Source organism: Littorina saxatilis, linkage group LG8, assembly GCF_037325665.1.
Source record: "Littorina saxatilis isolate snail1 linkage group LG8, US_GU_Lsax_2.0, whole genome shotgun sequence".
NCBI lineage: Eukaryota > Metazoa > Mollusca > Gastropoda > Littorinimorpha > Littorinidae > Littorina > Littorina saxatilis.
In genome coordinates, this window is record NC_090252.1 from 8,218,082 (window position 1) to 8,231,353 (window position 13,272).

Genomic DNA, 13,272 nt, shown 5'->3' on the forward strand with positions numbered 1-13,272 from the left:
TCGGATAAGGCGCTATATATATACCCGTTAATATTATTATTGAAGGATGCTGTTTTGAGATGCAAAACCCCGAGCCGATCTGTGGTGGTCTAGTTCATCTCATGCACGAGAGGGTTTGTTCGTTTGTTTGTTTGTTTGCTTAACGCCCAGGCGACCACTAAGGGCCATATCAGGGCGGTGCTGCTTTGACATATAACGTGCGCCACACACAAGACAGAAGTCGCAGCACAGGCTTCATGTCTCACCCAGTCACATTATTCTGACACCGGACCAACCAGTCCTAGCACTAACCCCATAATGCCAGACGCCAGGCGGAGCAGCCACTAGATTGCCAAATTTAAAGTCTTAGGTATGACCCGGCCGGGGTTCGAACCCACGACCTCCCGATCACGGGGCGGACGCCTTACCACTAGGCCAACCGTGCCGGTGTGCACGAGAGGGACCGCTGTACTGTTCCTCGCATTGATATAAGATACCAACACTTTTCCCCCTGTAGTTTGACATGTTGGGCATGTTGTTAAAAGGACAAGATACCAACACTTTTCACCCTGTAGTTTGACATGTTGGGCATGTAGTTAAAAGGACTTCTTCTTCTTCTTCTTCTGCGTTCGTGGGCTGAAACTCCCACGTACACTCGTGTTTTTTGCACGAGTGGAATTTTACGTGTATGACCGTTTTTTACCCCGCCATTTAGACAGCCATACGCCGTTTTCGGAGGAAGCATGCTGGGTATTTTCGTGTTTCTATAACCCACCGAACTCTGACATGGACTACAGGATCTTTTTCGTGCGCACTTGGTCTTGTGCTTGCGTGTACACACGGGGGTGTTCGGACACCGAGGAGAGTCTGCACACAAAGTTGACTCTGAGAAATAAATCTCTCAACCGAACGTGGGGACGAACTCACGCTGACAGCGGCCAACTGGATACACATCCAGCGCGCTACCGACTGAGCTACATCCCCGCGCAAAAGGACAAGATACTGACACTTTTCCCCCTGTAGTTTGACATGTTGGGCATGTTGTTAAAAGGACATGTTACCGACACCTTTCCCCCTGTAGTTTGACATGTTGGGCATGTAGTTAAAAGGACAAGATACCGACACTTTTCCCCCTGTAGTTTGACATGTTGGGCATGCTGTTAAAAGGACAAGATACCGACACTTTTCACCCTGTAGTTTGACATGTTGGGCATGTAGTTAAAAGGACAAGATACCGACACTTTCCCCCCTGTAGTTTGACATGTTGGGCATGCTGCTAAAAAGACAAGATACCGACACTTTTCCCCCTGTAGTTTGACATGTTGGGCATGTAGTTAAAAGGACAAGATACCGACACTTTTCCCCCTGTAGTTTGACATGTTGGGCATGTTGTTAAAAGGACAAGATACCGACACTTTTCCTCCTGTAGTTTGACAAGTTGGGCATGTTGTTAAAAGGACAAGATACCGACATTTTTCATCCTGTAGTTTGACATGCTGGGCATGCTGTTAAAAGGACACGATACCAACACTTTTCACCCTGTAGTTTGACACGTTGGGCATGTAGTTAAAAGGACAAGATACCGACACTTTTCACCCTGTAGTTTGACAAGTTGGGCATGTTGTTAAAAGGACAAGATACCGACACTTTTCACCCTGTAGTTTGACAAGTTGGGCATGTTGTTAAAAGGACAAGATACCGACACTTTTCACCCTGTAGTTTGACAAGTTGGGCATGTTGTTAAAAGGACAAGATACCGACACTTTTCACCCTGTAGTTTGACAAGTTGGGCATGTTGTTAAAAGGACAAGATACCGACACTTTTCCCCCTGTAGTTTGACATGTTGGGCCTGTTGTTAAAAGGACAAGATACCGACACTTTTCCCCCCTGTAGTTTGACATGTTGGGCATGTGGTTAAAAGACTTACCTCATAACACATGATAATTATGTAAACGCATAAAGCTTACACTACACTGAACAGAAAAGTTTACTGACGTTATGGCAGTCGGGTAAGAAACATAATCTTTGTCCGATCTGTAAATCGGACGTAAAATTCATTTTTTAGATGATTTAATTTGCTTTATTATTATAGCCCAAATACAATAATAATGTACAGTTTGTTTTACTGGAGAGTACATGTAGGTAGTTTTCGGCGACTTTCTGTCCACGTGCATCGGACTAAATCCAATGGAAACTATAGGGCTCCCTGAAACACTACAACATCTTTTGAAGCTCATGAACGTGCCGTGTGAAGGATCATGTGAGCTTCGCAAGGATCCGGCAATAATTTTGATTAGGATCAGATAAGCTGATTGTTTTGAGTATGTTGTTGTCAATTTCTGACTCTTTTTATACATGTGTATTTTGGGGTTTGCATGGTTTGATTGGATGCTTTGTAACCGCAACATCAGGATCAATTCCTAACCCTGAGTAAAACAATATTCTGTGTTATTTAAGGAAAATATTCCACGTGCACACATACCCGCTTCCTATGCAGATTGATATGTTATGACCGATATATTTTTTTCAAACTGACAATTAAAAGAAATGTCAAAGAAATGTCAAAGAAATGTCAAAGAAATGTCAAAGAAATGTCAAAGAAATATAAAAAAAATGTCAAAGAAATGTCAAAGAAATGTCAAAGAAATGTCAAAGAAATATGAAAGAAATGTCAAAGAAATGTCAAAGAAATGTCAAAGAAATGTCAAAGAAATGTTAGATTTTCACAGGAAGCAGACAGGCTGTACATAGTTGTGTGCATGCTGAAGGGTGGTGTTTACATCACAGACAGCCCGGACACGTCCCTGGTGATGTACATGATGGTTTACATCACACACAGCCCGGACACGTCCCTGGTGATTTACATGGTGGTTTACATCACACACAGCCCGGACACGTCCCTGGTGATTTACATGATGGTTTACATCACACAGCCCGGACACGTCCCTGGTGATTTACATGATGGTTTACATCACACACTGCCCGGACACGTCCCTGGTGATTTACATGATGGTTTACATCACACACAGCCCGGACACGTCCCTGGTGATTTACATGATGGTTTACATCACACACAGCCCGGACACGTCCCTGGTGATTTACATGGTGGTTTACATCACACACAGCCCGGACACGTCCCTGGTGATTAACATGATGGTTTACATCACACACACAGCCCGGACACGTCCCTGGTGATTTACATGATGGTTTACATCACACACAGCCCGGACACGTCCCTGGTGATTCACATGATGGTTTACATCACACACAGCCCGGACACGTCCCTGGTGATTTACATGATGGTTTACATCACACACAGCCCGGACACGTCCCTGGTGATTTACATGATGGTTTACATCACACACACAGCCCGGACACGTCCCTGGTGATTTACATGATGGTTTACATCACACACACAGCCCGGACACGTCCCTGGTGATTCACATGATGGTTTACATCTCACACAGCCCGGACACGTCCCTGGTGATTTACATGATAGTTTACATCACACACAGCCCGGACACGTCCCTGGTGATTTACATGGTGGTTTACATCACACACAGCCCTGACACGTCCCTGGTGATTTACATGATGGTTTACATCACACACAGCCCGGACACGTCCCTGGTGATTCACATGATGGTTTACATCACACACACAGCCCGGACACGTCCCTGGTGATTTACATGATGGTTTACATCACACACACAGCCCGGACACGTCCCTGGTGATTCACATGAAGATTTACATCACAGACAGCCCGGACACGTCCCTGGTGATTTACATGATGGTTTACATCACACACAGCCCGGACACGTCCCTGGTGATTTACATGATGGTTTACATCACACACAGCCCGGACACGTCCCTGGTGATTTACATGATAGTTTACATCACACACAGCCCGGACACGTCCCTGGTGATTTACATGATGGTTTACATCACACACAGCCCGGACACGTCCCTGGTGATTTACATGATAGTTTACATCACACACAGCCCGGACACGTCCCTGGTGATTTACATGATAGTTTACATCACACACAGCCCGGACACGTCCCTGGTGATTTACATGATGGTTTACATCACACACAGCCCGGACACGTCCCTGGTGATTTACATGATGGTTTACATCACACACAGCCCGGACACGTCCCTGGTGATTTACATGATGGTTTACATCACACACAGCCCGGACACGTCCCTGGTGATTTACATGATGGTTTACATCACACACAGCCCTGACACGTCCCTGGTGATTTACATGATGGTTTACATCACACAGCCCGGACACGTCCCTGGTGATTCACATGATGGTTTACATCACACACACAGCCCGGACACGTCCCTGGTGATTCACATGATGGTTTACATCACACACAGCCCGGACACGTCCCTGGTGATTCACATGATGGTTTACATCACACACAGCCCGGACACGTCCCTGGTGATTCACATGATGGTTTACATCACACACAGCCCGGACACGTCCCTGGTGATTTACATGGCGGTTTACATCACACACAGCCCGGACACGTCCCTGGTGATTCACATGATGGTTTACATCACACACACAGCCCGGACACGTCCCTGGTGATTTACATGATGGTTCACATCACACACACAGCCCGGACACGTCCCTGGTGATTTACATGATGGTTTACATCACACACAGCCAGGATACGTCCCTGGTGATTTACATGATGGTTTACATCACACACAGCCCGGACACGTCCCTGGTGATTTACATGATGGTTTACATCACACACAGCCCGGACACGTGCCTGGTGATTTACATGATGGTTTACATCACACACAGCCCGGACACGTCCCTGGTGATTTACATGATGGTTTACATCACACACAGCCCGGACACGTCCCTGGTGATTAACATGATGGTTTACATCACACACAGCCCGGACACGTGCCTGGTGATTTACATGATGGTTTACATCACACACACAGCCCAGACACGTCCCTGGTGATTCACATGATGGTTTACATCACACACATCCCGGACACGTCCCTGGTGATTCACATGATGGTTTACATCACACACAGCCCGGACACGTCCCTGGTGATTTACATGATGGTTGACATCACACACAGCCCGGACACGTCCCTGGTGATTTACATGATGGTTGACATCACACACAGCCCGGACACGTCCCTGGTGAATTACATGATGGTTGACATCACACACAGCCCGGACACGTCCCTGGTGATTTACATGATGGTTGACATCACACACAGCCCGGACACGTCCCTGGTGATTTACATGATGGTTGACATCACACACAGCCCGGACACGTCCCTGGTGAATTACATGATGGTTGACATCACACACAGCCCGGACACGTCCCTGGTGATTTACATGATGGTTGACATCACACACAGCCCGGACACGTCCCTGGTGATTTACATGATGGTTGACATCACACACAGCCCGGACACGTCCCTGGTGAATTACATGATGGTTGACATCACACACAGCCCGGACACGTCCCTGGTGATTTACATGATGGTTGACATCACACACAGCCCGGACACGTCCCTGGTGATTTACATGATGGTTGACATCACACACAGCCCGGACACGTCCCTGGTGATTTACATGATGGTTTACATCACACACAGCCCGGACACGTCCCTGGTGAATTACATGATGGTTGACATCACACACAGCCCGGACACGTCCCTGGTGATTTACATGATGGTTTACATCACACACATCCCGGACACGTCCCTGGTGATTTACATGGTGGTTTACATCACACACAGCCCGGACACGTCCCTGGTGATTTACATGATGGTTTACATCACACACATCCCGGAAAGGTCCCTGGTGATTTACATGGTGGTTTACATCACACACAGCCCGGACACGTCCCTGGTGATTTACATGATGGTTTACATCACACACAGCCCGGACACGTCCCTGGTGAATTACATGATGGTTGACATCACACACAGCCCGGACACGTCCCTGGTGATTTACATGAGGGTTTACATCACACACAGCCCGGACACGTCCCTGGTGATTTACATGATGGTTAATTACATCACACACAGCCCAGACACGTCCCTGGTGATTCACATGATGGCTTACATCACACACAGCCCGGACACGTCCCTGGTGATTTACATGATGGTTTACATCACACACAGCCCGGACACGTCCCTGGTGATTTACATGATGGTTTACATCGCACACACAGCCCAGACACGTCCCTGGTGATTTACATGATGGTTTACATCACACACAGCCCGGACACGTCCCTGGTGATTTACATGATGGTTTACATCACACACACAGCCCAGACACGTCCCTGGTGATTTACATGATGGTTTACATCACACACAGCCCGGACACGTCCCTGGTGATTTACATGATGGTTTACATCACACACAGCCCGGACACGTCCCTGGTGATTTACATGATGGTTTACATCACACACATAGCCCAGACACGTCCCTGGTGATTTACATGATGGTTTACATCACACACAGCCCAGACACGTTCCTGGTGATATACATGATGGTTTACATCACACACACAGCCCAGACACGTCCCTGGTGATTTACATGATGGTTTACATCACACACAGCCCAGACACGTCCCTGGTGATTTACATGATGGTTTACATCACACACAGCCCGGACACGTCCCTGGTGATTTACATGATGGTTTACATCACACACAGCCCGGACACGTCCCTGGTGATTTACATGATGGTTTACATCACACACAGCCCGGACACGTCCCTGGTGATTTACATGATAGTTTACATCACACACACAGCCCGGACACGTCCCTGGTGATTTACATGATGGTTTACATCACACACAGCCCGGACACGTCCCTGGTGATTAACATGGTGGTTTACATCACACACACAGCCCAGACACGTCCCTGGTGATTTACATGATGGTTTACATCACACACAGCCCGGACACGTCCCTGGAGATTTACATGATGGTTTACATTACACACAGCCCGGACACGTCCCTGGAGATTTACATGGTGGTTTACATCACACACAGCCCGGACACGTCCCTGGTGATTTACATGGTGGTTTACCACACACACAGCCCGGACACGTCCCTGGTGATTTACATGGTGGTTTACATCACACACAGCCCGGACACGTCCCTGGAGATTTACATGATGGTTTACATCACACACAGCCCGGACACGTCCCTGGAGATTTACATGATGGTTTACATCACACACAGCCCGGACACGTCCCTGGTGATTTACATGATGGTTTACATAGCAAATGGAGGTAACCTTTTACATTGAGGAGACGTGAGAAATGTCACTTTACATTGTTTCACACATACATACACACACACACACACACACACACACACAATACAACACACACACACACAATACTACACCCCAGCTAGCAAGCTTTCGTCGGCCGACTGACGATTTCAGTCGGGTGACGTCGTCATATGTCGTGTGTCGTCGTCCGTTGTCGCGCCGATACCGTTTGACTGTGTATAAATGTACGTAATAAACCCCGACATCGGCCCGACGCAATGTTGCTGTCGATAAAATTATGCAGAGTTACGGGAGATAACAAATTGATGATCATTATTTTAACATTTGTTACGTCCCCTGTTCAAGCGTCGGTCCAGCAACGGCGTGACATTATGAGACTGACCATGCAAATGCGAAACTAAATTATTCATATTAATTTGTTGACTTTTTCACATAGGAGTAGGATAATTAATTGTAAGTTTTATTTGCATATTTGCAATCAAATACAGCATGAGCTCAAATCATGAGTTTTACATTTTAAAAATACGCCATCATTTACTTGAAATATTCAAATAGCTTTCCTTACGGTAAACAAGATTGAGTGTGCAAATGGCTGCTGCTTTCCCGCGTGAGCGAATTTTATTTGTTTTCTTAGTTCAAGTTAATATCGAAAGAAGAGACATTTTTGGGAATGTTGGACAGCACATTGATGATATGTTATCCGAGACGAATGTCGCCTCGGGATCTCAATCTGAGTGCTGGTCCCAGTGCCACGTGGTGGCGGTGAGAATAGTTGTGTAGCCAGTGAGTCAGGCTCTTGGCAATGACAATCAGATTCAGACGTCAACTCGAGGACAACCGACGGATGGAGCGAGTAAGTGATTTCGGTTTTTTTTGGCTCTCAATGTTAGTTTTGCTGTTACAGTGAGGGGGGAGGGGGGGGGGGGGAGTACATACTGCTGTATCTTATTCTGTATATGTAGATGTAGGTGTGTTTTGTCCTGTTACAGTGGGGGAGGGGGGTGTTGTACACACTGCTGTAAATATAGATGTAGGTGTGTTTTGTCTTGTTACAGTGGGGGGGGGGGGGGTGTGTGTGTACATACTGCTGTAGATGTAGGTGTGTATTGTCCTGTTACAGGGGAGGGGGGGGGGGTAACATACTTCTGTAGCTGTAGGGGGAGGGGGGGTACATACTGCAGTAGTTGGTGATTTTTGCACTGTTACACTGGGGGGGGGGGGGTGGAGTACATACTGCTGAATCTGTAGCTGTAAGTGTGGTTTGCACTGTTACACTTGGGGGGGGGGGGGGTGTACATACTGATGTATCTGTAGCTGTAGGTGTGACGTGTATTGCATTGTAACACTTGGGGTGGGGGGTGGGGGGGTGTACATACTGATCTATCTGTAGCTGAGTGTGTGTTTTGCACTGTTACACACTTGGGGGGGGGGGGGGGTACATACTAACTGCTGAATCTGTAGCTGTATGTGTGTTCTGCACAGTGACACTGGGGGGGGGGGGGGGGAGGGGGTTGTACATACTGCTGAATCTGTAGCTGTAGGTGTGTTTTGTACTGTTACACTTGGGGGGGGGGGGGGGGGGTGTGCATACTGATGTATATGCTTGGCGCTGGTGGACAATATTCACTTTTTTGGCCAAAAACACACTTTTTTGGCCAAAAACGTACATTATTGGCCAAAAAGTGTGTTTTTGGCCAAAAACATGTTTTGGCCAAAACTTTTAAGTGCAAAGTTTTGGCCAAAAAAATATTTGGCCAAATCTAAAACATTTGGCCAAATCTTCACTTTTTTGGCCAAATGTTTTAGATTTGGCCAAATCTTTTTTTGGCCAAAACTTTTGCATTGAAAGTTTTGGCCAAAAAATAGTTTTGGCCAAAACTTCATTTTTTGGCCAAATCTTTGAGTACCCCTTGGCGCTGATAGACAATATTCATTTTTTTGGCCAAAAACGCCAGTTTTGGCCAAAAAAGCAAAGTTTTGGCCAAAAAAGTATACTTTTGGCCAAAAACGCCAGTTTTGGCCAAAAACGCCAGTTTTGGCCAAAAACGCCAGTTTTGGCCAAAAACGCCAGTTTTGGCCAAAAACGCCAGTTTTGGCCAAAAACGCCAGTTTTGGCAAAAAAAGTTAAAATTGTCCACCAGCGCCAAGCTGCTTGGCGCTGGTGGACAATATTCACTTTTTTTGCCCAAAACACACTTTTTTGGCCAAAACTGGCGTTTTTGGCCAAAAAAGCAAAGTTTTGGCCAAAAAAGTATAGTTTTGGCCAAAACCGCCAGTTTTGGCCAAAAAAGCAAAGTTTTGGCCAAAAAAGTATAGTTTTGGCCAAAAACGCCAGTTTTGGCCAAAAAAGTGCGTTTTTGGCCAAAAAAGTGAATATTGTTCACCAGCGCCAAGCTGCTTGGCGCTGGTGGACAATATTCACTTATTTTGCCAAAAACACACTTTTTTGGCCAAAACTGGCGGTTTTGGCCAAAAAAGCAAAGTTTTGGCCAAAAAAGTATAGTTTTGGCCAAAAACGCCAGTTTTGGCCAAAAACGCCAGTTTTGGCCAAAACCACCAGTTTTGGCAAAAAAAGTGTGTTTTTGGCCAAAATAGTGAATATTGTCCACCAGCGCCAAGCTGCTTGGCGCTGGTGGACAATATTCACTTTTTTTGCCAAAAACACACTTTTTTTGCCAAAAACGTACATTTTTGGCCAAAAAAGCAAAGTTTTGGCCAAAAAAGTATAGTTTCGGCCAAAAACGCCAGTTTTGGCCAAAACCGCCAGTTTTGGCCAAAAAAGTGCGTTTTTGGCCAAAAAAGTGAATATTGTTCACCAGCGCCAAGCTGCTTGGCGCTGGTGGACAATATTCACTTATTTTGCCAAAAACACACTTTTTTGGCCAAAACTGGCGGTATTGGCCAAAAAAGCAAAGTTTTGGCCAAAAAAGTATAGTTTCGGCCAAAAACGCCAGTTTTGGCCAAAAACGCCAGTTTTGGCCAAAACCGCCAGTTTTGGCCAAAAAAGTGCGTTTTTGGCCAAAAAAGTGAATATTGTTCACCAGCGCCAAGCTGCTTGGCGCTGGTGGACAATATTCACTTGTTTTGCCAAAAACACACTTTTTTTGCCAAAACTGGCGGTATTGGCCAAAAAAGCAAAGTTTTGGCCAAAAAAGCAAAGTTTTGGCCAAAAAGAGATTTGGCCAAAAAAGTGAATATTGTCCACCAGCGCCAGCAAATACAAAAGATTTTGCCAAAAAAAGATTTGGCCAAACAAGAAAGATTTGGCCAAAAAGTGAAGATTTGGCCAAATCTTTTTTGTTTGGCCAAATCTTTTTTTGGCCAAATCTTTTTGTGGCAGAAGTTTGGCCAAATCTCCCGTTTTAGCTAACATAAACAGTTTTGGCCAAAACTTTTACATAGAAAGTTTTGGCCCAAAAAAAGTTATAGCCAAATCTATTTTATTTAGCCAAATGTGTGGGTTGTTTTGGCCAAATCTTTGTCTTTTTTGGCCAAAACTGGCGGTTTTTGCCAAAAAAAGTGAATATTGTCCACCAGCGCCAAGCATAGATGTAACTAGCTGAAGCTGTAGGTGTGTTATGTACTGTTACAGTAGGGGGAGGGGGGGGGGGGGTGAACATACTGCTGTTTTTGTAGCTGTTGGTGTGTTTTGCACACAGGGGGGGGGGGGGGGGGGATTGGGGTTGTATACTGCTGTATCTGTAGCTCTAGGTGTGTTTTGCGCTCTACACGAGGGAAGGGGGTGGAGTGTTGTATGTTTGGTACTGTTACAGTGGTGGCAGCGGGGGGAGGGGGATGTACATAATTCTGAATCTGTAGCTGTAAATGAGTTTTGTACTGTTACAGTGGTGGGGGGGGGGGGGGGGGTTGGGGGTTGTACATACTGCTGTAGCTGTAGGTGTGTTTTGCACTGTTACTAAGGGGAGGGGAGGTGTACATACTGCTGTAGCTGTAGCTGTAAGTAATTTTTGCACTGTTACACTTGGGGGGTTGTATATACTGCTGAATCTGTTGCTGTAGGTGTGTTTTATACTGTAATACTGAGGGGGGGGGGGGGGGTGGTGTATACGGCTGTATCTGTAGCTGTAGGTGTGTTTTGTACTGTTACAGTGAGGGCGGTACGCGGTAGGGGCGGGGGGTTCTACATACTGCTGTATCTCTAGCTGGTGATTTGTTTTGCACTGTTACACTGGGGGGGGGGGGGGGGGGTTGTACACACTGCTGTATCTGTAGGTTTGTTTGCAACTGTAACACTGGGGGGAGGGGGGGTTATACTGCTGTAGCTGTAGCTGTAAGTGAATTTTGCACTGTTACACTTGGGGGGGGGGGGGGGGTGGTGGTGGTACATACTGCTGTATCTGTAGCTGCACCCAGCCAGCAAGACATTAGCGGCCGATAGTCGGCCGAACACCCTTCAAAAAGTCGGGCAGGTGACGTCAAAAGATACGACGCGGGTGTTGGCCCGACTAACTTTTGCAAAGAGGCAACGAGGCGGCCGACAGGCGGCCGAACACCTGTACTATGGCGGCACGCATCCGGTCCGATGTTAATCGGCCCGATGGCTTGTTGGACCTGCGGCCCGACACCTTATGCCGACATCGTCCCGATGTCTTCCCGCTGAAATCGATATCTTCCCGATGTCGGCATAAGGTGTCGGACCGCAGGTCAAACAAGTCATCGGGCCGATTAACATCGGACCGGATGCGTGCCGCCATAGTGCAGGTGTTCGGCCGCCTATCGGCCGCATCGTTGCCTCTTTGCAAAAGTTAGTCGGGCCAACACCCGCGTCGTATGTTTTGACGTCACCGGCCCGACTTTTTGAAGGGTGTTCGGCCGATTATCGGCCGCTAATGTCTTGCTGGCTGGGACACACACACACACACACACAGACACACACACACAGACACACACACACACAAACACACACGCATACAACACAATACACACACACACACACACACACACAATACAACACACACACACACACACACACACACACACACACACACACACACACACACACACATTCACGCACGCATACACACTTATTCGCATTCATACTCATTTCATTGCTAAAACTCAAACTTGTGATGCAACGAAGAACTTTATATTCAGAAAAATAAAGTAACATATATATGTTTTTCTAGCGTTGAGAGAATAATACTAGCAAATTGTTCAACTGGTGATACACAAATGATTGGTTGTTTTTAATAGTAAGGATTAATATATATATTTACTGTTATTGTTATAACCATAAGCCAGTGAGGCACAGCGCCCATGACACGATGTCACAACAAAGGGAAGTAAGCGTTTCCTCGTTTGAAAAAGGTTGTGGATTCAATGCATCGGATTCCATCAGGTGCCAGGAGGCTGGTTGCGCATAACTCTCATTTTCTGTTGTTGTCTGTATTTAGAGCGATTACTTCCCTTTGTAATTAGAGTGCGGTTCTTCTCAGTCTAACTTTCCTTCGCTCCCTTAACTCCAAACCAAAGTGTAAGTCATGTACCATCATTTCCTCCTCAAAAAATCATGCCGAACGATAAAAGAGCAACTAGCATCCATGTGCATTTACCTCACAAACGTTTACGCTGCTTTTAGATTAAACAACGTATTGTTGCTTTGACGCATTTTACGCACATCGTTATCGTCAATCCTTTCAGCAGATCATAGAATATGTATAAGTTACAGCTCCGTCCATCCATGGTATCGCCTGATATTTTGTCGAGACTGGGTCAATGAATATGATGACGTCACTCGAGGCTCTGCCGAGAGTGACGTCATTATATTCTTTCACCCCGTCGAGACAAAATATCACGCGATACCATGGATGGACGGAGCTGTAACGTATATATGGCATGACCAAAGTAAAGAGAATTTGTCATGGGATGTGGAAACAAATCATTGGAAATTCACCATGGGCAATCAACCCAAGCCTAGAAGTTGTAGAACTATATTTTGTTTCAGTCTTGGCAAGGCCAGTTTTGTCCAGTTCCGGAAAAG

The 13,272-nt window shown here is 46.3% G+C and overlaps 1 protein-coding gene across 1 annotated transcript in view; it reads left to right on the forward strand.

Moving 5' to 3' along the window:
• The window catches only part of LOC138972691 (uncharacterized), an 84,127-nt gene that overhangs the window by 50,938 nt on the left and 19,917 nt on the right, over nt 1-13,272 (forward strand). The gene's annotated exons all lie outside the window — the stretch shown is intronic.